This window comes from Pinus tabuliformis, chromosome 2_2 (genome assembly GCF_031772625.1).
Source record: "Pinus tabuliformis cultivar Carrire ecotype Pingquan chromosome 2_2, CPIR1, whole genome shotgun sequence".
Taxonomy (NCBI): Eukaryota; Viridiplantae; Streptophyta; class Pinopsida; order Pinales; family Pinaceae; genus Pinus; species Pinus tabuliformis.
Window position 1 is genome coordinate 861,830,910 of NC_142300.1, and position 19,747 is coordinate 861,850,656.

A 19,747-nucleotide genomic window follows, 5' to 3' on the forward strand; every position below is an offset into this window, starting at 1 on the left:
TAAGCTGCAATTGGGAGATGAACAAGATTTGGAAATTCCATATCCACCCACAACCCATTATCTGCTAGGTTTTTGGGTAACCGAATAAATCTAAGGCATTTCAAACATTGGTAAAGACCGTGGAGGGTCTTGATCAAATGGATAAATAGGATATTAGAACCACCAGAACAATGTTGTGCAATTGAACAAAACCAACTGTATCGAAATTATAAAAGAGTCCTTTTAATGCATACAGAACTGCGGAAAATACAACCGCAGTAACAGTCCTATGACTTGGTCAATAAATAGAAGCCATCGTGGGCAACCGAACCTGAATAGAACACAACATGTTTGACAAAGAAATGTGAGTCATTCTTAAAGTATAAAATTCGAAAATTGATAGTCGTAAACGTGCAGACCCCTGGGTATGGGGGCACCTACTCCAATAACCCAGGTTTCTTCTCAAAAAGGTCTTAATTCGACCTGACAGGGATCTGAGTCGTCCTGGTACCAGGAACCCCCTCTTTGCAAAGACCCAGAAGGCGAACATCATGAGAATGTGACAGAACCTTCTCCCAAAATAAATAACAGAGCCATCATCTAAAAAAATGACAAATATGTAGACAGTATCAGAGTATAGATAATATATATAACTTAGTTGTAACAGTGTAAAAAAATCAACACCGAAACCACTTAAGAGTACAGATTAAATACCATTAACCATTCAATAGGGTCAACCCTTAGCCTCAAGGCTCGAAACCACCCTCTAGCATCTCGCCAGAAAATGCTAGAGGTAAAGACAAAACCCCAACGAGAATTAAAACAGAGGAAAACGCCCTCTTGCATATGGAGGCTCAATCTGACATAGTTTCCCCAACCAATTCCTCCATCTCAGGTCTGTTGAGGACAGGAAGTCTAGAAAGCAGAAGTGCGCAAAAGAGTCAACTTGGAGACGAATGTGCAACATTTTGAAGTAGTGTGGAGGAGCCAACAGTCTTGGAGGATGGCCATCCCACCCGTCGAAACAACACACCTGAGAGTTAGCTTGTAGTAAAATTTAGCACCAAAACCCCAAGTAAATGGAATAGGAGGAACGACAAAAAATTACAGCAGAAATTTACCTGAATCGAAGGTGAAGGGAGGATTCCTCTGCGTGAAGCAATGAAATCGAATAGAAACACTGCAATTAGAACATCAGAGAGCTTAGGGTTTCTTGAGTAGTTGTATGCCAGGTATGATCAAAATGATGAGGAACTTTCATCTCGCGAGGGTTCCACACCCTTTCCACCTGTAACAAGCAACTGGAGGATAGGAGTTGCAAAGCCATCAGAACCGGCTGAGAAGTGCCAAATGAGCTCTATCTAAAGTGACCCAACGAGGTAATTACCCTAACCTGTCCACGATTAACCATCGTCATAGGATGAGTTATGGGAAAGGCACCCATCGAAGGGATGTTGAGTGCCATCAATAATTGCAGAGCAATTGGAGGTGTGATTCATCTGATTTAGAATATTAGATTGAAGTATTAAGATCTTTCTCAGATTATAAGCAAAATGCTTTCATTGAATTTTTGTAAGTGAAATGAAGAGTTTTTATGTTAATTTTTTTAGAAATTTAAGATAAATAAGACACTGGACAGTGGCATAAACATGTACAGAACATCATCAAAAACACATTACAACAAGAACATGATAAAGCAGTTCACTTTTCTTGGACTACGTCTCCTTGGTCCAGCTTCCAATGGCTTGGCCTCTCTATTATGCTCAAAAGTGTAAAAATATGTATTTACAATGCTCAAATGCTTTTGAAACCTGCTCCAATAAGAAACACTCAATAATGGTTCCCTATCCTCTTTTTCCTCCTCATTTGGTCGAAATTTTCTTTAGTTATGACTTCTGCCAGTCTTTCCACAATTTCCTACAAATTTGGCTAACTGCCACTTAAATTCATTACTTGGAGATAATTCTGGCAGTTTCGCTGAAATTGGCGATCCTGCCAACTTTCTCGCCTATCTTGCGGTTAAGGCCTAGTGGTCACATACAAGGTGGTTAGGATCAGTGGTTAAGGCGACAGTTCTGACAACTCCATCGCAAATCGCAATCGATGGAGAACCGACGGTCTTATGGTTTGTGAACGAGGCATGGGGTGACATGCAATTGCGATAAACGATGGACCCAACGAAACTATCAAGAGGAACCCATAATCTTATCACATATGGGATCCATCACAATTCGCAATCAGCGGAGCCAAGGGGGTAACAGATATATGGGACCTGCAATGTGTGATATGTGATTGCGATATCGCATCACAACTTGATACGTTGGGGGCCGATTTCTGTAGTGTCGTTCCTTTTGCAATGTGTGATCGCATCAAAAGCCTGATCTTGTCGGGGGTCAATTCTTTAATGCCCTCACTATTGCGATGTGCAATTGCGATTATCACATTGCACCTTGGCTTGCTCTTGGGCCGATTCTTTAACGCCGACCCGCCTGCGATATGTTAGTTAAGAACCAACCTGAGGGCGTGGCGATAAAGCTTAATGTTGTTGTGGGTGAGGTCATGGGTTTGACCCCAGCCTCCCCACATAAAATTTTATTCGCCCTTTGAGAGGGCACATGGTGCCCTCCGGGTTTGCTATGTGTCACCCTCTCATTAGTCCACCTGTATAGTCTTCAACCAATAGCACCTTGCCAACTCATCCCTGTACGAACGTGCCACATGGCACTCAACCATTCATTGATGAGATTACAGTTCCACCTCAACTACACAGTCAACGCCAACTGGGTAGCCTATTCAACAGTATGGACTCTTCACTGGCCTGTCCCTTTTTTTTCAAAAAATTTACGTGTTTGCCAATGTGAAGAGAATGCATTTCTGAAGCCATACAGTGTCTATTTCAAGTGAAACGAGTTGCGCCGGATTCAGGATGACAAGCACTACGCATTCATTCAGGTTCCATACCATTCTAACAACTTTGGTTTTTGAGCATAATTTTGAGCACCTGATCACTCCTATCCACTGAAAGCCTTTTGGACCCCAAAAGATCACTTTTAGTTGTCCAACAGGTGAGAGTACAGTTCCCTCACCTTTCCAATCTCAATCCATTTATTACTGAGTTGGAACTTGTGACATCACGATGTTTATCGTGCCTTGTTGTGTACTTGCCTTTGCCCTTTTCAAGTTGTTTTTGCATTGTTTGATGTACCATTTGGAGTTGTTCAATGAACTCTTTGGATTTTTCCATGTTACTATTAGTAGCAACATCCTTCTTACCAAGATGATACAATACATTATGATGCATATGGTAAAAAAAAATTCTCCACTTGATTCCTTTGACTCAAGCTTGAATGTACATCTTCAAAGTTTGTATTCTTATGAACATAACTTTCATGTAAAACAAAATGATGTTTGAGGAAAGTATTTATACAAACTATAGGTCTAGAAAGTACATCAAAAAACTTGTCCCTTATACCTTTTGACTGAGTGGAATAATAGAAGAAAACCCATCCAATGGAAGTGTCTTTGTCGTTGCAATTTAAACACTTCACCATTGAAAATTTCTGAATGAAAAGAAATGGGCTTGCCACATTGCAAAAAGATTGCTCCCATGGCATAGTCGCATACATCAACCTGAAACTCAAATGTATTTTTCAAGTTTATAAAAGTAAGTATAAAGGATGAACTGATATTTTGTTTTAAAGCATCAAATGCCTCTCATTGTTTGCCTCCCCACTGGAAAACCTTTTGCACAACTGCCAACGAATGCAAATGAGCTACAATAGAAGAAAAATTAACAAAATCTTTCCTCCAACATTGGGCTTCTCCCAAAAAACCTCTTATCCAAATGACTATCTTGAGCATGCCTGCATAAATTGCGAGCAGAGCAAAGGCATCTGCAGCTTCACGAGGATGTATAATTCTTTCACCTGTGTCAGCAGGAATGGAGTCAATACCACCACAGACTGTTACAACCAAGCAAACTACTGGAATGGAGCCCAAAGTGACAGATCTGCAGCTTCCACAGATCCCACTCATTAGAATTATAGTATCGCGCTTGGAAGAACCAATTTCACGGCTCAAGTACATCAAAGAAGTTTTATCCAACATATACTTTGACATTTTCATAAACAAATGTTCTTGACATATGATATCAAGTATTTTTTTCTCACACATGACATGTTCATAATGAAATTTTCTAAAATAAAAATGTCATCCAAGTAGACTATCTTGTCTAGAAATGGCTTCAATACGTCTTGCTTCATATGCAAAAAAGTAGTAGAAGCATGGCAAAGACCAAAAAGTATAACAAGCCATTCAAACAAACCTTGCAAGATTTTGAATGTCGTCTTCCATATATCTCCTTCAACAACTCTACTTTGATGAAAACCACTTCTTGAATCCCATTCAATGAAATTCTTACCATTCTTCTTGGGTGCCAAAACAAGAGGTGCACAACATGGTAAAGGAGAAGGTTGAATGATCCTTTTATTCAACAATCCCTGGATTTGTGTCTTAATTTTTGTGCTTTCCATTACTAACATTGTGTAAATGACAATGTTAGGAAAAAGACACTTCTGTTGCAACTTTATTTCATGTTGGATTCTTCTCTTGGGAGGTAATCCCTTTGGTTCTTGAAACATCTTATTATATTGGTTAACTACGTAAACCAATTCATATTTCAAATTCGAATCACAACCTTTAAAAGATTCATTATCAACATCATTCTTGGGTTTGATCAATAGAAGCACAAAATTCTTGTTCGAATTCACTAGTCTTTTAATCTCCCCTGCATTAAGAAGCGAAAGATTTATTTTCTGGCTATGAGCTCTCACAATATATTCTATTCCATCTTTGAGTAAATGATATTTATTTTCATATCTATGGAAGATAGCTTTTTTGTCATAAAAGTACTAGCTGCCCAAAACTAAGCCATAGATATCTAACGTCACACCATCAAGCTCCACTTCATCCATGAAATTTGCAATGATAGCGAATCTCAATTTACACTTTCTAGTAACCTGCGATTTCGCAATGTCACACACCCATCCAAGTGGATATGGTTTATGATGTGGAATGGTTTCCAAGTTTAAACTTTTGACAATGTTTTCAGAGATAAGATTGGCTTGAGAGCCACCATCGAAAAGCATATCAATCTTCTTGTGCTTTGACATCACTCTTATGTGAAAAATTTCTATTCTCCTCTTTTTATTTGGAGTTTCATTTTGCGAGCTTGAAGAATTAGTGCTGGCAATGGATTCTTTTCCTTTTAACCCCATGGCTATAATTTTAGTTTCATCACCTGAATCGGATCTCAAATCCTATTGAGTGGTTGCAGTTTTCCTTTGTTTTCCCTTGTTGTTGTTTTTCTTTGGTCTCATTTTGAGAGGAAGCTTCCAACAATGAGCTTCATCATGACCCTCTCTAGAACAATGTTTGCATGTAACTTTCTCTCCTTTTTTGATGGATGCATTTTTCTTTCCCTTGAAACCCTTTTCTTTCTCTTTACCCTTAAATGGTCTTTTACTACCTTTCTCTGGGGTGTTTTTCTCTCTTGCCTCAAGATGAGTGGCTTGCACACACACATTGTCTAGATTATTGGGATTAAATATTAAGATAGTATGCCTAACGTAACTGTGTAAACCTCCTATGTACTTCAACAATGTGTCCTGTGATTGCAAATCTACATCTAACATTAAAAACCTTTTTTTGAATTCTTGGGTGTAATCTTGCACATTTTGACCTTTAAGTTGCCTAAATTTCTGCCAATTCATGATGCCTTTCTACATATAAGGTAGAGGGTAGAATTGTCTTTTGATTGCAGCAATGAGATCATTTCAAAAAATTGAGATCTTACCATTTTTTTTAATTTCCTCTTGGGTCTTTGATTCCCACCATAATAGTGTTGCACCCTCCATTTTCAAAGGAGCTCACTGAATCTTTATGTCATCCTCTTGAAGGTTTTGAATTCATCTATAAATCTCTAATTGACAAATCCAATTATCAAACTTCTTTGCATTCACTTCACCCTTATACATTGGCAGCTCAAATTTAACATCGAGTTTTAAAAAAGGTGATTTACCAGTTCCTTTTGAAGTATGATGATGCATATGAGTAAAGGTTGTGTTAGTGGAAGAGGGTGGAGATTTGGTGGAGAGGGTGGAGGTTTGTCTCCATTTCCATTACTTCCTTTTCCAAGACCTCCTCATGAAGAGCTTTCTCCCATGGGAGGTTTGGAACTTTTCCCTTTGCAGCATGGTATTTCTCTCTTCATAAAGCACCTTCACCATCTCTTCTCTGTGATATCAAGAAAATCCTTTCCGAAGGTCTTCTCATCTTGCTTAGTTACATTAGGTTTACCGCTGGTTCTGTGTTCCTTGATATATGATGATAATAGAGTGGGTGGATTTTTCACAAAGCCTAACCTTAAGCTGGACAATTGCAACGAAGTTCCCGTCTATGAGGCACGTGTTGGCTCTACTGGCGAGATTGGCTCCAGGTGCAGTCACAGATGCTATGGTTGAAGAACCAGGTGTTTTGGCTGTGAATGAGATGGGCGATCCGATGCGCTGTACTCGGATCTGAATTCGAAAAATGAAATAAATACAGGATTGAAGAGGGGAGAGTGTGGATCTCTTACTCTGGATTACATTGCACGTGCTCCTTGCGCAAATTAAAATTGGATTTCAGAACTGAATTGGGTCTCAGCTATACATAATCATAACAAATGTGGAAACTGACCATATCCTCGGGTTTAGTGGGACTTGCAAAGCCTGTTTTCAAATTTCAAAGCTTACTTGAGAATATTAAATTGATAGGGAGTCACCTTTACCTATTTCAGAAATGTATGGGGATTTGCAACGTTTGTTTTCATATAAGTTGCAAGCACCTCGAAATTTCACATTTACTATAAAAAAATAAAATTAAACAATAACTTTAGCATTTGCTGACAATTAAAATAAATATTTTATAACAGAAATTTGTAGAAGTCAGGGCTGATATACCGCCCACCTAATGATTAGTTAAAGTCACTTTAATATAGGCGAGCATGTTACTTGCAATTCCTTAAATATAGTATGTTTTGTGTGTAAACTTTTACACGTTTTTCAGGTGAAATTAAAATAATATAGAGTTCGAGAATCTTTTGAAAAGTTAAATGAATGGCAGAATCTGTATAAATAATTTTTTTGGGGTGAAATTTTGAAAATTTTCTGAAAAATAAGTTTAATTGATGGTAAATTTTTAAAATTCTTTTACTAAAAATAACTAGATTTTAATATTTTGAAAAAATAAGTTCATCGCAGAAATTAACTGGATCTCAGATTTTGGGAATATTGGGAAAAATTAAATTGACTGCAGATTTTGGGAATATTACAAAAAATTAAATTATCAAATTCGTGTATGAGACCTCTTGTTTGTTTTAGGAAGAAACATATGTTCTTAACCATTAGGCCCACTCAAGTTGTATCTGATAATAAGATTGAAGTCAAATATTTGTTCTAGCTCCTATCTATCAGACTTTAAAATATTTCAATTCGGGGTTCTCTAAATATGCAATTTTTTGTAATTGTTTTTTGGGTCAAATTTTATTTTTTGTTATTTAAAATTAGCTTTGGATTGTATATGTAGATTTAATACCCTGGAAAAACTCTTAGAGCACTGAAATTACTAAAAGTTTTCAACTCAAACTTGTTATTCGAAAAAATTATTGTATAAATTTGAGCAAATTAAATAAAAAAATATACAAATTCAAATTCATAAAATAAAAAAAAAAACTTTAAAAACCAGCATCTTTCTTGGTCTAATCCCAGTATATTGGAACAATATTTTTCACTTTTCCTCGGTGCACAGAAAACAGTGCACTTAAAAGTCATTGTAGTTCTGTTTAAATATTTATTTTCAAAAAACAAAAATAATGGCGGAACATAGGCTTGGTGTAATAAATCTAGTAAGCAGCATGTTCGACAGTCAAACGGCATACTTCATACTTCGAGAATTTGATTCAGAAGCTTCCCTTAGAGAATGGGATTTACTATCACAGCTGAAAAAGTTGTGAAAAAGTTGTTAAAAGATTAAAGGATGTTTTACCATAATTTATTAAAATTTAATGATGGCATAATTTATTAAAATTTAATCATATAATTAGATGTGAAGGTTTAAATCGTTTAATTTGTATAATTGGAGTAAAAGGAGTAATGTGTAATTGTAATATAGGTAATTTTTGAAAGGAAATAATGTGTAATTGTAAAATAGTAAATAAGCATGTTACTTGTAATTTTTTAAATATGAGTATGTATTGGAGTAATGCTTAATTGAACAAAGGAAAGGGAGGTATTTACTATTTCTGAGATGAAGATTTTACGGTAATAGATCTAACAAGAGTGTTAACCCCAGTTATGGTAAGAGTGCAAGCACCAATAGCACATAGTTAAATAGAAGAGCCACTTGGAGGTTCTTTTCAATGTGACAGAAAGACGAACTTACTTTTTATTTTGAAAGCTTTAAATAGTTCCTTAGACATGAAAGAGGGAATCTGGCTACCCACCATTGTTATTAGTGATCAATTTTCAAGAAAATCAAGTGCAATGAAGTTCTTTGCAAAGATTATCTTCCCAACAAGGCACCTCTACTTCTTTCAACCATTAAAATATTTTCACAATTTACCTTCAACAAAATTTATGTTACACAAGTGTTCTCATGCCAATGTCCACACAATTGCAAGTAAGCAAGGTCATGAAGTTGAATCTTCTAATGATATGCAAGTAAGCAAGGTCATGAAGTTGAATCGTCTAATGATATTTTCAAGTGGCAGTTGAGAAGAAATTAATGCCATAGGTCTCATTCGCTCAAAAGCCCCCTCATCTTGTAAAAGTAATGTTCAATTATGAAGAGACAAATATAGTTAGTAAAACACAATAAAGAATACAAACATTGGAGAAAAACATCAAAGAAATAAACGCTTGAAAATATTTCTTCATCTTCTTTACTGAACAAGTGATACATTCATATGTAGTCTTTAGATTTATACAAATATAGAAGTTGCTATATTTGTTTAACTAATCATTTGAGACTACTTCTCACTATCCCTAATTTAATCTGTGAATACTTTGTTTATAATGTTATAGCAACATATGGGAAATTACATATTGCAATAATAAAAATTAAGCATTATCTTCAACTCCCTCGTAATGCTTAATGATATGATTCCAAAAATCTTCTTATGTAATGAAACTTTTCTCTTGGTATTACTTTGGTGAAGATATCAGCAAGTAGCTGATCTGTTTTACAAAACTTTATTCAATTCTTCCTTTTGCACCAAACTATCTTGTAAAAGCATAAAATGATGCTTGATATCAATATGTTTGGTACAACTATGGAACACTGGTATTCACTTATGGAAATTGTACACATGTTGCCACAATAAATAGTTATAGCATCTTGTTGCTCTTGTTTTAGATTTGTCAAGATTCTCTTAAACCAAATTATTTCATATGTTGCTAATGCTACCACAATATAATTTGCTTCGCTAGAAGATAAAGAAAATGATTGGTTGTTTCTTTGAATACCATGATACTACGCTTGATCTGAGGTTGAAAACTTAAAGTATTTTTTCTATCATCAAGAAATCCAAATCAACCAATAGAAGATTATTTATTGAAGTGTGCCAAATGCTAAAATTACTTTTTCCATGAAGATATCTTAAAATTCTTTTAGTTTCTCTAAAATGAATCTTACTTAGATTTTTCATGAACCTAGAAATTAAACTTGTTGCATACATAATATGGGGATTTGGGCAAGCCTCTTTTCAAATTTCAATCCCTGTGGAAGTTGATATTACTAAATATTTTCACAGCTTTTTTTATTTCTTTTGTTTATTTTCAATCTTGGGATTTCTTCAACTGAAATTAAATTTTGAGAATATTTTGAAATATAAATTAAATCAATTAGAGATTTTGGAAAATATTTTCACAAGCAAGTTTGGTCTTTTTTCTTTTCACTTCTTGTAATCTCTCCAGCTGAAATTACCTCAATTGCATATTTTGGGAATATATTCAAAAATTGAATTGACTACCGAAATTAACTGGATTGCAGATTTTGGAAATATTATGAAAAATTAAATTGACTGTAGGTTTTGGAAAATATTTTCACAAGCAAGCCCAGTTTTTTTTTCTTTTTAATCTCTCCAATTAAATTAATTGAATCATTGATTTTGGAGATATTTTGAAAAATTAAATGGGCTCTAGATTGTATAAATATTTTAAAATTTGATAATATGATTAAAGTTAATGTTGTAGCGGCTATAACCACCCTCCAAAATTTTTCCTTAGCTTCGTTTTGGAGCCTCCCTACCAACCTTTCACAGCACCTTGTCTTGCTTCGTCAAGTACACAAGCTTTAGTGTTTTTCTTGCCCAAAAGATAGCCTCTTGATCAAAGCTTGATGCATTCCCCTCATAGGTTGTTCATCTGAACTTGGTCTAGCTGCAGGCTGAGTAGCTTCCCTAAGAAATTGCTCAATTATGGAGGGAAAACCAACCTTCCCTCCAGAAATTGCGCAATCCTGTCTGGCAGCCAGCTAGGCTCCAAAATTGCACAATTCTGCTAGTCAACCCTCACAGTGAGAATTGCGCAATTTTCCCCAACAGGCCTGCTCAGCCCAGGAATTGCGCAATCTTGGGTATCAATCAGGTGCTCTGCCCAGAAATTGTGCAAATCTTCTGGGAAGCCATCCCAGCTCCCATCCATAAATGCGCATTTCCTTTCGGCAGCTGAGCAGCCTCATGCATGAGCAGTTGGGTTGACCAGTTCTACCTCGGACCAAGGAAACTTGACTGGCATGCATGGCTTGATTTTTCCTAGAATAGCAAAAGGCAACATGCAAAAGGCATCCCATGATACAGGGAGATATTTTTAGCAGCTAGAGGTTACATGCAAAGTTTGTTTAGAAACTTTCCTCCAAGTGTCGCTTTCTTCTAGATTTGTGGGATGCACGTCATGAGCTCAAACTTATTTATTCGATGCATTAGAGCTCATTCTTTGACATCAATCTTGGAGCTCTGACATCCCACAGCACATCCAAGACTTTTCGACACATCCGACTTAGCTATTCATAGGTAAGTGGCCTCAATTTGTCTTTTTCATCATTTCTATCGCTTTTCGTGTTTTCTCTTGTGTGAGTGTTGTTTTCTTAATTTCTTTGAATTCTTGCTGCCGTTTACATGCATACTAGCTTGTACTAGAACTATTTCAGTTTTCGCTGATATCTCAATGTTGTCGCATGCATGAAATTGTTTTGCACGAATGGTTGCTGATTCGGCGACTCGCTTCACCCACATGTGTGTTAATCTATTTACTGAATCTTTCATTAAATGTTTACATGCACGATCAATCACTTTTGCTTTCACTTAGTGTCACCATGCATTCACTTTCACATTTGCTTTCAGTTGCCCGTCGGCGATTCGAGCCAACCTTGGCTCAGACTTTGCCTTCACCGAGACATCATTGCGCAATCTGGGGAAGGAAGGCTCTGCCTTCCTCTCCAGAAGTGCACATTTCTACCTCCTCCAGGACTTTTTTGTGCATTTCTAAGGGACAGTGACTGCTGGCCCAGAAAATTGCACAATGCAGTCCCTGAGCCTGCAGTCATTTCCAGCTGGAATTGCGTATTGCACAATCCTAGCAGCCAATAGTCAGTATGGATTGCACATTAAGCAAATCCAGTAGCTATTATTTCCTTCCAGACAACCCAGACTGCCTTTTGCGCAGTTTTGGCAGCCAGTCACCCAGCCTCCCAGAAGAAATTGTGTAATCTTTGCCTATCATTCCCCAGTATGTGCTATGTCATTCCCCGAATTTGCTTTGGTTTTTGCTGACATATTTCTTGCCATGCATGTTGCTTTGTCTCCAGATATTTCAGGTGTTCATCCGCCTCTGTTGGGAATGGGATCTCCCAAGGACAGTTTTGGGTCAATTTTGTAATAAAGTTGTAAAGTCTCTGCATTTTGTGGTCGCGGAGCACGAAGGTGTCATGAGTCATAAAGGGTTGTCCGCCCTTATTTTGTAAAGTGTAAAGTCAGTTGTAAAGATCCACCCATGGTCCACGGACCATGGGATTGTATAAAAAGGAGCTAAGTAAGTAAGCTCTAAGTAGTTTTAAGTTAGAAGTCTTTAGTGAAGGATAAAGTGAAGAGTCATGGTAGAGAAGTTTAAGTGTTTCGGGTTGTAGTGTAGGGAGAGGCTCTATAGCTGAGTGCGCAAAGGCCTTGGGTGGAAGTCTACAGCAGAGTGCGCGAACCCATGTCGTTGTGTGCGTAGGGCGGATAGAGTCTATACTAAACTAAAGATATCGATAAAGAGAAGTATTCTGCAAATTCTGTGTATTTATTTCTTGTTAGTGCATCTGGTTATATTGCGGTTTGGGTTTCATTTATAATATTTATGTGATGCACAAATATATGTGGTTGTATTGGTTAATTGAACGCAAGTAAGAATATCAGTTTACACGGAACTAACTGTGATTGTTTAGTATGATAACTAAAACACATAAGATAACTTGGGAACCTATACAATACACTGTCATAGCAACACGAAAGTATCCAGACCGTAGGTTAAGGCTGAGTGAAGGTCAATCGTACACCTTCGTGGAGGTGCTGAAGGGTGGAATAAAGGGCTAGACTAACAGAGGCCTAAAGCTTAGTGACCTGCGCTAAATTAGGAACAGAGGGTATAAATCAACATCATGACCATCGCAGGGTGTGAAAACTTGGCTCCAGCATCCCCCCATACTGCTTCGGGTGAGACTTCGGTCCGCACTTCGCGGGCTGATGCCGAAAGGGCCAGTAGTGTAGGGATTTGTTTGGCTAACTAATTTTGAACTTGGGTCAGGCCCCACACGGCCAACAAATGGTTCTGTTGCCAGGACCAGAATCTGCATAAGAGATGTGTGATGTCATATCACTAGAATCCAACTAAGAAAGAGATTGAAGACTGGTTAGACAGGAGGATCCACGAATTCACGACGCATGAGAACAAAAATTGAGGACTGACAAAGGAACAGTGGCTAGATAGGTACTTATATACAAAGATCCACGAGATCTTTTTCTATTCCTTTCTGGTTGAGTTATATGAGTGGATCGCAAAGCTAGCAGATAGCCAAGGAAGGTGGAGACTTGACGGTCCTATTGTCTGGACCCCAAAGTTAGTATAGAGATTAGAAGCCTCTAGGGATAAGATTTCCCGTGCTGTTGATCATTGGCTCAATTGCATCATAGGATAATTTGTGACTGAATTCGCAGTCAATACCTCAGTTAGTTACAGCAACGCAGAGCGACGCTTTTTCAAAGGTTCACAACGTAAGTACTTGAAGTCTTTGAATACCTGGATTAAGATGTTATTGTGCGAAAAATGGGTTATGCAGCTACCTTGATGTTCAGAGCTACACGAAGTGGAAAGACTTACAGAAATGAAGGAAGAAAGGGTCCTGAATATAGCCCACTGATTTCACCTCCATTGGGTGACAAAGAGGGAGTAGCACAGGCTTCTCCGTGAAGTGAAATTCAGTTAATAAGACAAGGATTCCTGCAACTTCCACCTCCACCCACACCACCTCCAACTTCACCACCATCACCTGTGACTTCACCCATACCACCACCACCTCCACCGTAGTTCAGCATGGAAAATTCAGTGAAGCTGCCTTTGTTTAAGGGCTTAGGAAATGAGGACTCAGACCAGTTTTGGTTCGTTGTGAAAGCTGTATGGGAAGCTCAAGGCGTCATAGATGACCACATGAAGAAGGCAACATTGGTTAATGCTTTGCAGGATTACACGCTAACCTGGTACATCGAGTACTCTAATGATAACCCAAACGCTGGGGTGGCAGACATCTAGACCGCGCTGAATAAAGAATTCAGTAGGCCTAAATCCGAGGCACAGTCAATTGTGGGGTTCAAGGAAATCGTGATGAAACTAGGCGAGACACCTTGGGAATTGGATCAGAGGTTGAAGTGTAAAATCTGCGAAGCTAATATGAACTTAACAGATGGAAAACACCGCGAATGGTTCGTGGCTTCGCTCCTGCCACACCTAAGGGTTGCACTGTCACAACAGAAGATTACGACTCAGGCAGAGGCCTTGGAGATTTCCATGAGATTGCATGAAACACCGATGCAAGATCCAAATCTGGGGGTTCAGCAGATCCATGTGCAACTGCAAAACCTTTGCCTTGAAATGCAATGTTTAAAGCAAGACAGAACAGTTCGACCAGAGGTGTGCAAAGAGGTATGGTGTCTGAAATGTAAAGGTCAAGGGCATGACAAAGACCAATGCCCGGTCTTTGCGTACTATATTGCAAGAGGAGGACTGATGCCTTTTAGGCTGGAAGCCCAAGCAGGACTGAGCGCGGGGCCTACGTTGTGGTGCGCTATATGTCAGGTAGTCGGAAAACATGCGACAGATAACTGTCATTTGCTACAGAAGTTTGTACAAACCCCGCAACAACTGTTCTGCAACTTATGCACGTCGATAGGGCATTACGAGAGAAAATGCAGAAGTTATGAGTTGATGATGGATAGAACACCCACCTATAGGGTCAAGGCAGAAACGTGGCCCCCTAACCAGAGCGTTGGGATGGCGCGAACAAGCTTTCAAGGGCGTGGACGAGGTTGAAGCGGAGGAGGACCTAGCATAGGTCGGGGGCAGCTAATCTGCTACAACTGTGGAGGAAAAGGACATTATTCCTGCGAATGCACTAACCCAACACGACCATCGTGCAGATATTGTACTCAGTTTGATCATGAGACAGAAGACTGTCCTACGTTGATAGCGAGGATACACAACAAAGGGGTGTTACCACCTTAGCCGACTCAGAACCTGCAGATGATGAGGTCTGAGCCTCACGAGGAGGATCCAAATGTGAATATAGTGCTCCGAAGTGGAATTGCAATGGGCGATGATAAGGGGAAACAGCTTGAAGATAGCGCATGGGTTCGCAAAGCTCCGATGAAGGAGGCTGAATTTGATTTGGAGCGCGCACGCGAAATGTTCATGGAAGCAAAGAAGAGCTTCGCTGAGGCCTCTACCTCAGGGAGAAAGGATAAGCCTGATTAGGAAATGGACCCTTCTATGCTTACGGCCTTTCTAGAGACCTGCATGAATCTGTTGTGTGATAGCAAGGCTGCGAAGGGGTTACAGGAGCTTATAAATAGATGTGTTGGAAACACTCCGGGTGAACCGCGCGCGGTACAAAACATTGGTAACATAAAGTAAGGATAGGACGAGAGATGAGACTGACCGCGCATATAGGAGAATATGAAATGGATTAGGTTATTCTGGATCTGGGGTCAGATGCAAAGGTTTTACCAAAGCAGACTTGGGAGCGGATGGGAAGACCCGCGTTGCAGTGGTCTCCTAGTCAGTTAAGGATGGAAAATCAACCAAAGATAATCCCCATGGGACAGATGCAAGGAGTGACTATAGATATTGAAGGTGTGAGCGCGTTGGCTGACTTTGAAGTAATAGAAATTGAGGATGACAACAACCCCTACCCTGTGCTCCTTGGCATTGATTGGGCTACTAACATGAATGGGGTAATCAACCTAAAGAAGTGAAAGATGATGTTTGAAAAGAAATCACTCTGCGTAATAGTACCCCTAGATCCTGCTAAAGGATCACACTATAGTGAACCAGTCCACAATTACGAAAGCGATGATGATTTTGACTGCATATATAAGATAACAGCGCGAGACCAAGATTGGGTGAATCCAACAGTGGATGGACGAATTACATGGGATCGCAAGAGTATGTGCACCTCAGACTTTGATGAAGAATTAGAGTGCTGGCAGAATTGACTACATGAAGTGACCATGCTGAGCTGTAATATGATGACCCGGTCGTTGCATTGTGTATCATCAGAGTTAAGAAATCTACCCACTTGTGATGGCATGAATGATATAGACGTGTTTTTTGATGCATTTGAGAGGGAGGGACCAGAAAAGTAGCACTTCCATGCTTTAGACTGGGCATTGCGTGCTACACCCGCAAGATGGTGGGGTACGCACAAGGGTAGTTTTGACGATTGGCGCAAGTGTAGAAGGATGATGAGAACACGCTTTGGGAAGCTAAAGGTACGAATTACAGAAAAGTATGACGGGAAGGACGATCCACGTGCACACTTGGCCAAATGGGCTAAGGCTTATGGAGTGAAGCCCCAACCTGAATGGGTGCACTTATTCTGTCATACCTTGGATGTCATCCCGATGAACTAGTACTTGGAGACAGAGCTCCACCATGGTACAGGTGAATGGGATATTCTACGCGAAGGATTCATAATGATGTTCAGCTTTGAAGACAGGTTTGACTATATTGACGAAGCGCTACAAGAAGTGAAAGCAACAATCTTTAGGATACCGCAGGATCCTTTGGATCTGATTCAACCCAATTGGACTACTCAGCTAAGCCACGTGCTGGAATGTATAACGTGACTGTTGAAGGAGAAGATGAGGATCCATGAAAAATTAATATCCCTGAAATAGAGGGTCACCGCGAGGTTGAGGGACCGCATATCGAGAACCCTGATATAACTGTGTTGCTGAAAACGAAACAGGTAAATATTGGTACGGAGGCAGAGCCCAAGTTCGCGAAAATAGTAGATTATTGGGATGATGCGACGGTAGATAAGGTCGCTGAATTTCTTCGTGAATACCAAGATTTGTTCCCTACCAAGTTTACGGAGCTAAAGGGGATAATAGGAGACTTGGGTGTCATGAAGATCACGTTAAAACCCGATGCGAAGCCAGTTAAGCAAAGACCTTACCATTTGAATCCGAAGTATAAGGAGAAGGTCCGCTTAGAGCTAGACAAGATACTCATGGCGGGCATCATTGAGCCTGTAGAAGAATCTGATTGGGTAAGCCCAATGATGGTATAGGAAAAGAAGTAAAAGAATGAAATAAGGATATGCGTAGATCTTAGGAAGTTGAATGATGCTTGCGTACATGATCCCTTCCCGACTTCATTCATTGATGACGTATTGGATAATGTAGGTGGCCAATAAGCTTACTCCTTCACTGATGGGTTCTCTGGGTATCATCAGATCAAAATCGTGCCAGAGGATAGAAGCAAGACGACCTTCGCAACTGAATGGGGATGTTTTCAGTACACTGTAATTCCTTTCGGATTGAAGAATGTGCCTGCGATTTTTTCGCACGTAGTCATTCTTGTATTCAAGGAGTTTATTCATAAGTTTCTAGAGGTGTACTTTGATGACTGAACTATGTTTGGGTTGGTAAAACGCCATGTGGCAAGTTTGCACCTGATGCTAGATACTTGTCAAAGGTACCAAATCGTGCTCAATTTGAAGAAATGTATGTTTTGCATTCCTTTTGGGACTCTGCTGGGCCATGTGGTTTGTAGATAGGGACTGATGGTGGATCCCATGAAGATCACAGTGATACTTAACTTGGAGGTGCCAAGGAGTGTAAAATAGTTACGCACAACCTTGGGAAATACTGGGAATTATAGAAATTTTATCAAGGGCTATGCCCAGATCACCACGCCTATGGAGAAGTTGTTGAAAAAGGATGTCACATTCTATTGGAACGAGGAATGCAAGAAAAGGTTGGATGTATTGAAAGAAAAAATGGTCACCGCAATGATTTTAGTCTTCTCGAACTAGAAGAAGGAGTTTCATGTATATGTAGACGTGTCATGTATAGAGTTGGGAGTAGTACTGACACAAGCTGGCAAAGGATAGTTGTACCATCCTATAGCATTCCCAAGCAGGAGGTTATCCAAGGCTGAGAAGAACTATTCCACCATCGAGCGCGAAGGGTTAGCTATGGTATACGTACTCTAGAAGTTTAGACATTATGTTGGGTGGACATTTTAAGATGTATACGAATCATTCCGCATTGAAATACCTGGTCAATAAGCCTGATTTCGAGGGGAGAATCTATAGGTGGTTGTTATTGTTTCAGGAGTATGATTTTGAGGTTATTGTGAACCCTGGATGACTGAACGCGGGACTAGACCAGCTGTCGTGCATCGAAACAGGGGAAGAGCCCACTAATTTGGAGGAGGGATTGCTTGACATGCAGCTATTTGCAGTGCACACCACGGATGGTCACTTTGAAGACATCATACACTTCCTAACAACAGGAACCGCCTCGGAAGGTTACATTGCCCAGCAAAAGGAGTTAGTAGTGCACGCGGCATACTTTTCTGTCATTGCCGGACATCTGTACAAAATGGGGTCTGATGAAGTATTACGACGATATGTACTGGAGTTTGAAAGGAGTAGTATCCTCACGAATGCTCATGGGGGCACTGCGGGAGGCCATTATGTAGGGAGAGCAACCGCACAGAAGATTCTACGCACAGGGTTGTGGTGGTAACCCTCCATGAGGATTCAAAAGCTTACTGCAAGGCGTGTGATGTGTGTCAAAGGATTAGCAAGCCATTACGAAGGGATGAGCTGCCTCTGAATCCACAGATGATGTTACAACCCTTTGAGAAATGGGCGATAGATTTTGTGGGACTTATTCAGCCCCAAGGGAAGAAGACACGATGGGCAGAGGCACAGCCTGTGAAGGATTTCACAGGCACGACTGCTGCGAAGTTCCTCTCTGAGTATGTACTGACGTGATTTGGGTGTCCAAAAATTTTGATGAGTGATCGTGGTACACACTTTCTTAACAAGACGATCAACGTGTTGATGGCGGAATTTTAGGTCTATCACCAGAAAAGCATGCCTTATCACCCACAGGTTAATGGGATGGTGGAAGCATTCAATAAGGTGTTGGAGAACACGTTGACCAAGTTTTGCGACACTCAACGAAGTGATTGGGACCTACGCATACCCATAGTACTATGGGCCTATCGGATGACATGCAAAATGTTGACTAGACAGGCACTCTTTAGGCTTATATATGGCATTGAAGCAGTAATGCCCATGGAATTCATTGTGCCTAGTCTGTGCATAGCGACACTCATGGGTATGACAGATCGTGGAGCCCTGGAAGAGAGGCTCGCGTAGCTGGCTGAGATTGAGGAAGAGAGATTTCTAGCTGGATTTCACCAACAAGTCCAAAAGCAGTACGAAAAATCATGGCATGATCGACACATTAAGTTGTGCACCTTTAAAGTAAATGATCTAGTTTTGTTATATGACAGTAAGTTTGATAAATTTCCAGGGAAGTTCAGTATGCATCGGTTAGGGCCCTATGTCATTAAGCAGATTAGTGACAATGGAGTAGTTTAGATGGTTATTAAATGGAGATCCCTTCACAGGAAAGGTGAATGGCAGCCTGTTGAAGCCATACACCGGTGGTCTGGCCATCTGACTATATGAGGGTAGCATAGTCTTAGCGCTCCAGGTAGCTGAATGGAGGCGCGAGACTATAAACTACACTACCTGGGTTGGGGAACTGCGCGATTGGAGGAGTGTGCGGAGCAAGGAAATGTCACAGGGTTTACGACAGCATGAAGGGAGCTGCGCTACCCAGGGAGAAATCGCGCAGGTCAGGCGGAAAGTGACCGTTAAAGTCATTGTTCATGATTTGACAGTAGAAATGCGGCCAAATGCAGCAGGCAGCTAGCATTTAAGACAGAATTTATTGGTAAGATCCTTAGAAATATGTCGCCAATCCGGTATTAATGAATCAAATTTGGGGGGAACAGTGGGATTTAAATTCAAGATGCCCTATAAATCACAAGTGGCTGCCCAGCGAAAAACACTTGGCATTTTGAGAATTGAGTTGTCGAGTTCTCAAGCGCAC

General features: G+C 39.8%; 1 long non-coding RNA gene across 1 annotated transcript; it reads right to left on the bottom strand.

Annotated features, from left to right (window-relative positions):
- Positions 1-608: 608 nt before the first annotated feature.
- Positions 609-1,288, bottom strand: LOC149195712 (uncharacterized). The gene is made up of 2 exons (XR_016255173.1): positions 1,101-1,288; positions 609-1,012 (listed from the first exon to the last, which is right to left on the bottom strand). It is a non-coding gene; the product is annotated as an uncharacterized LOC149195712 (long non-coding RNA).
- Positions 1,289-19,747: the final 18,459 nt, after the last annotated feature.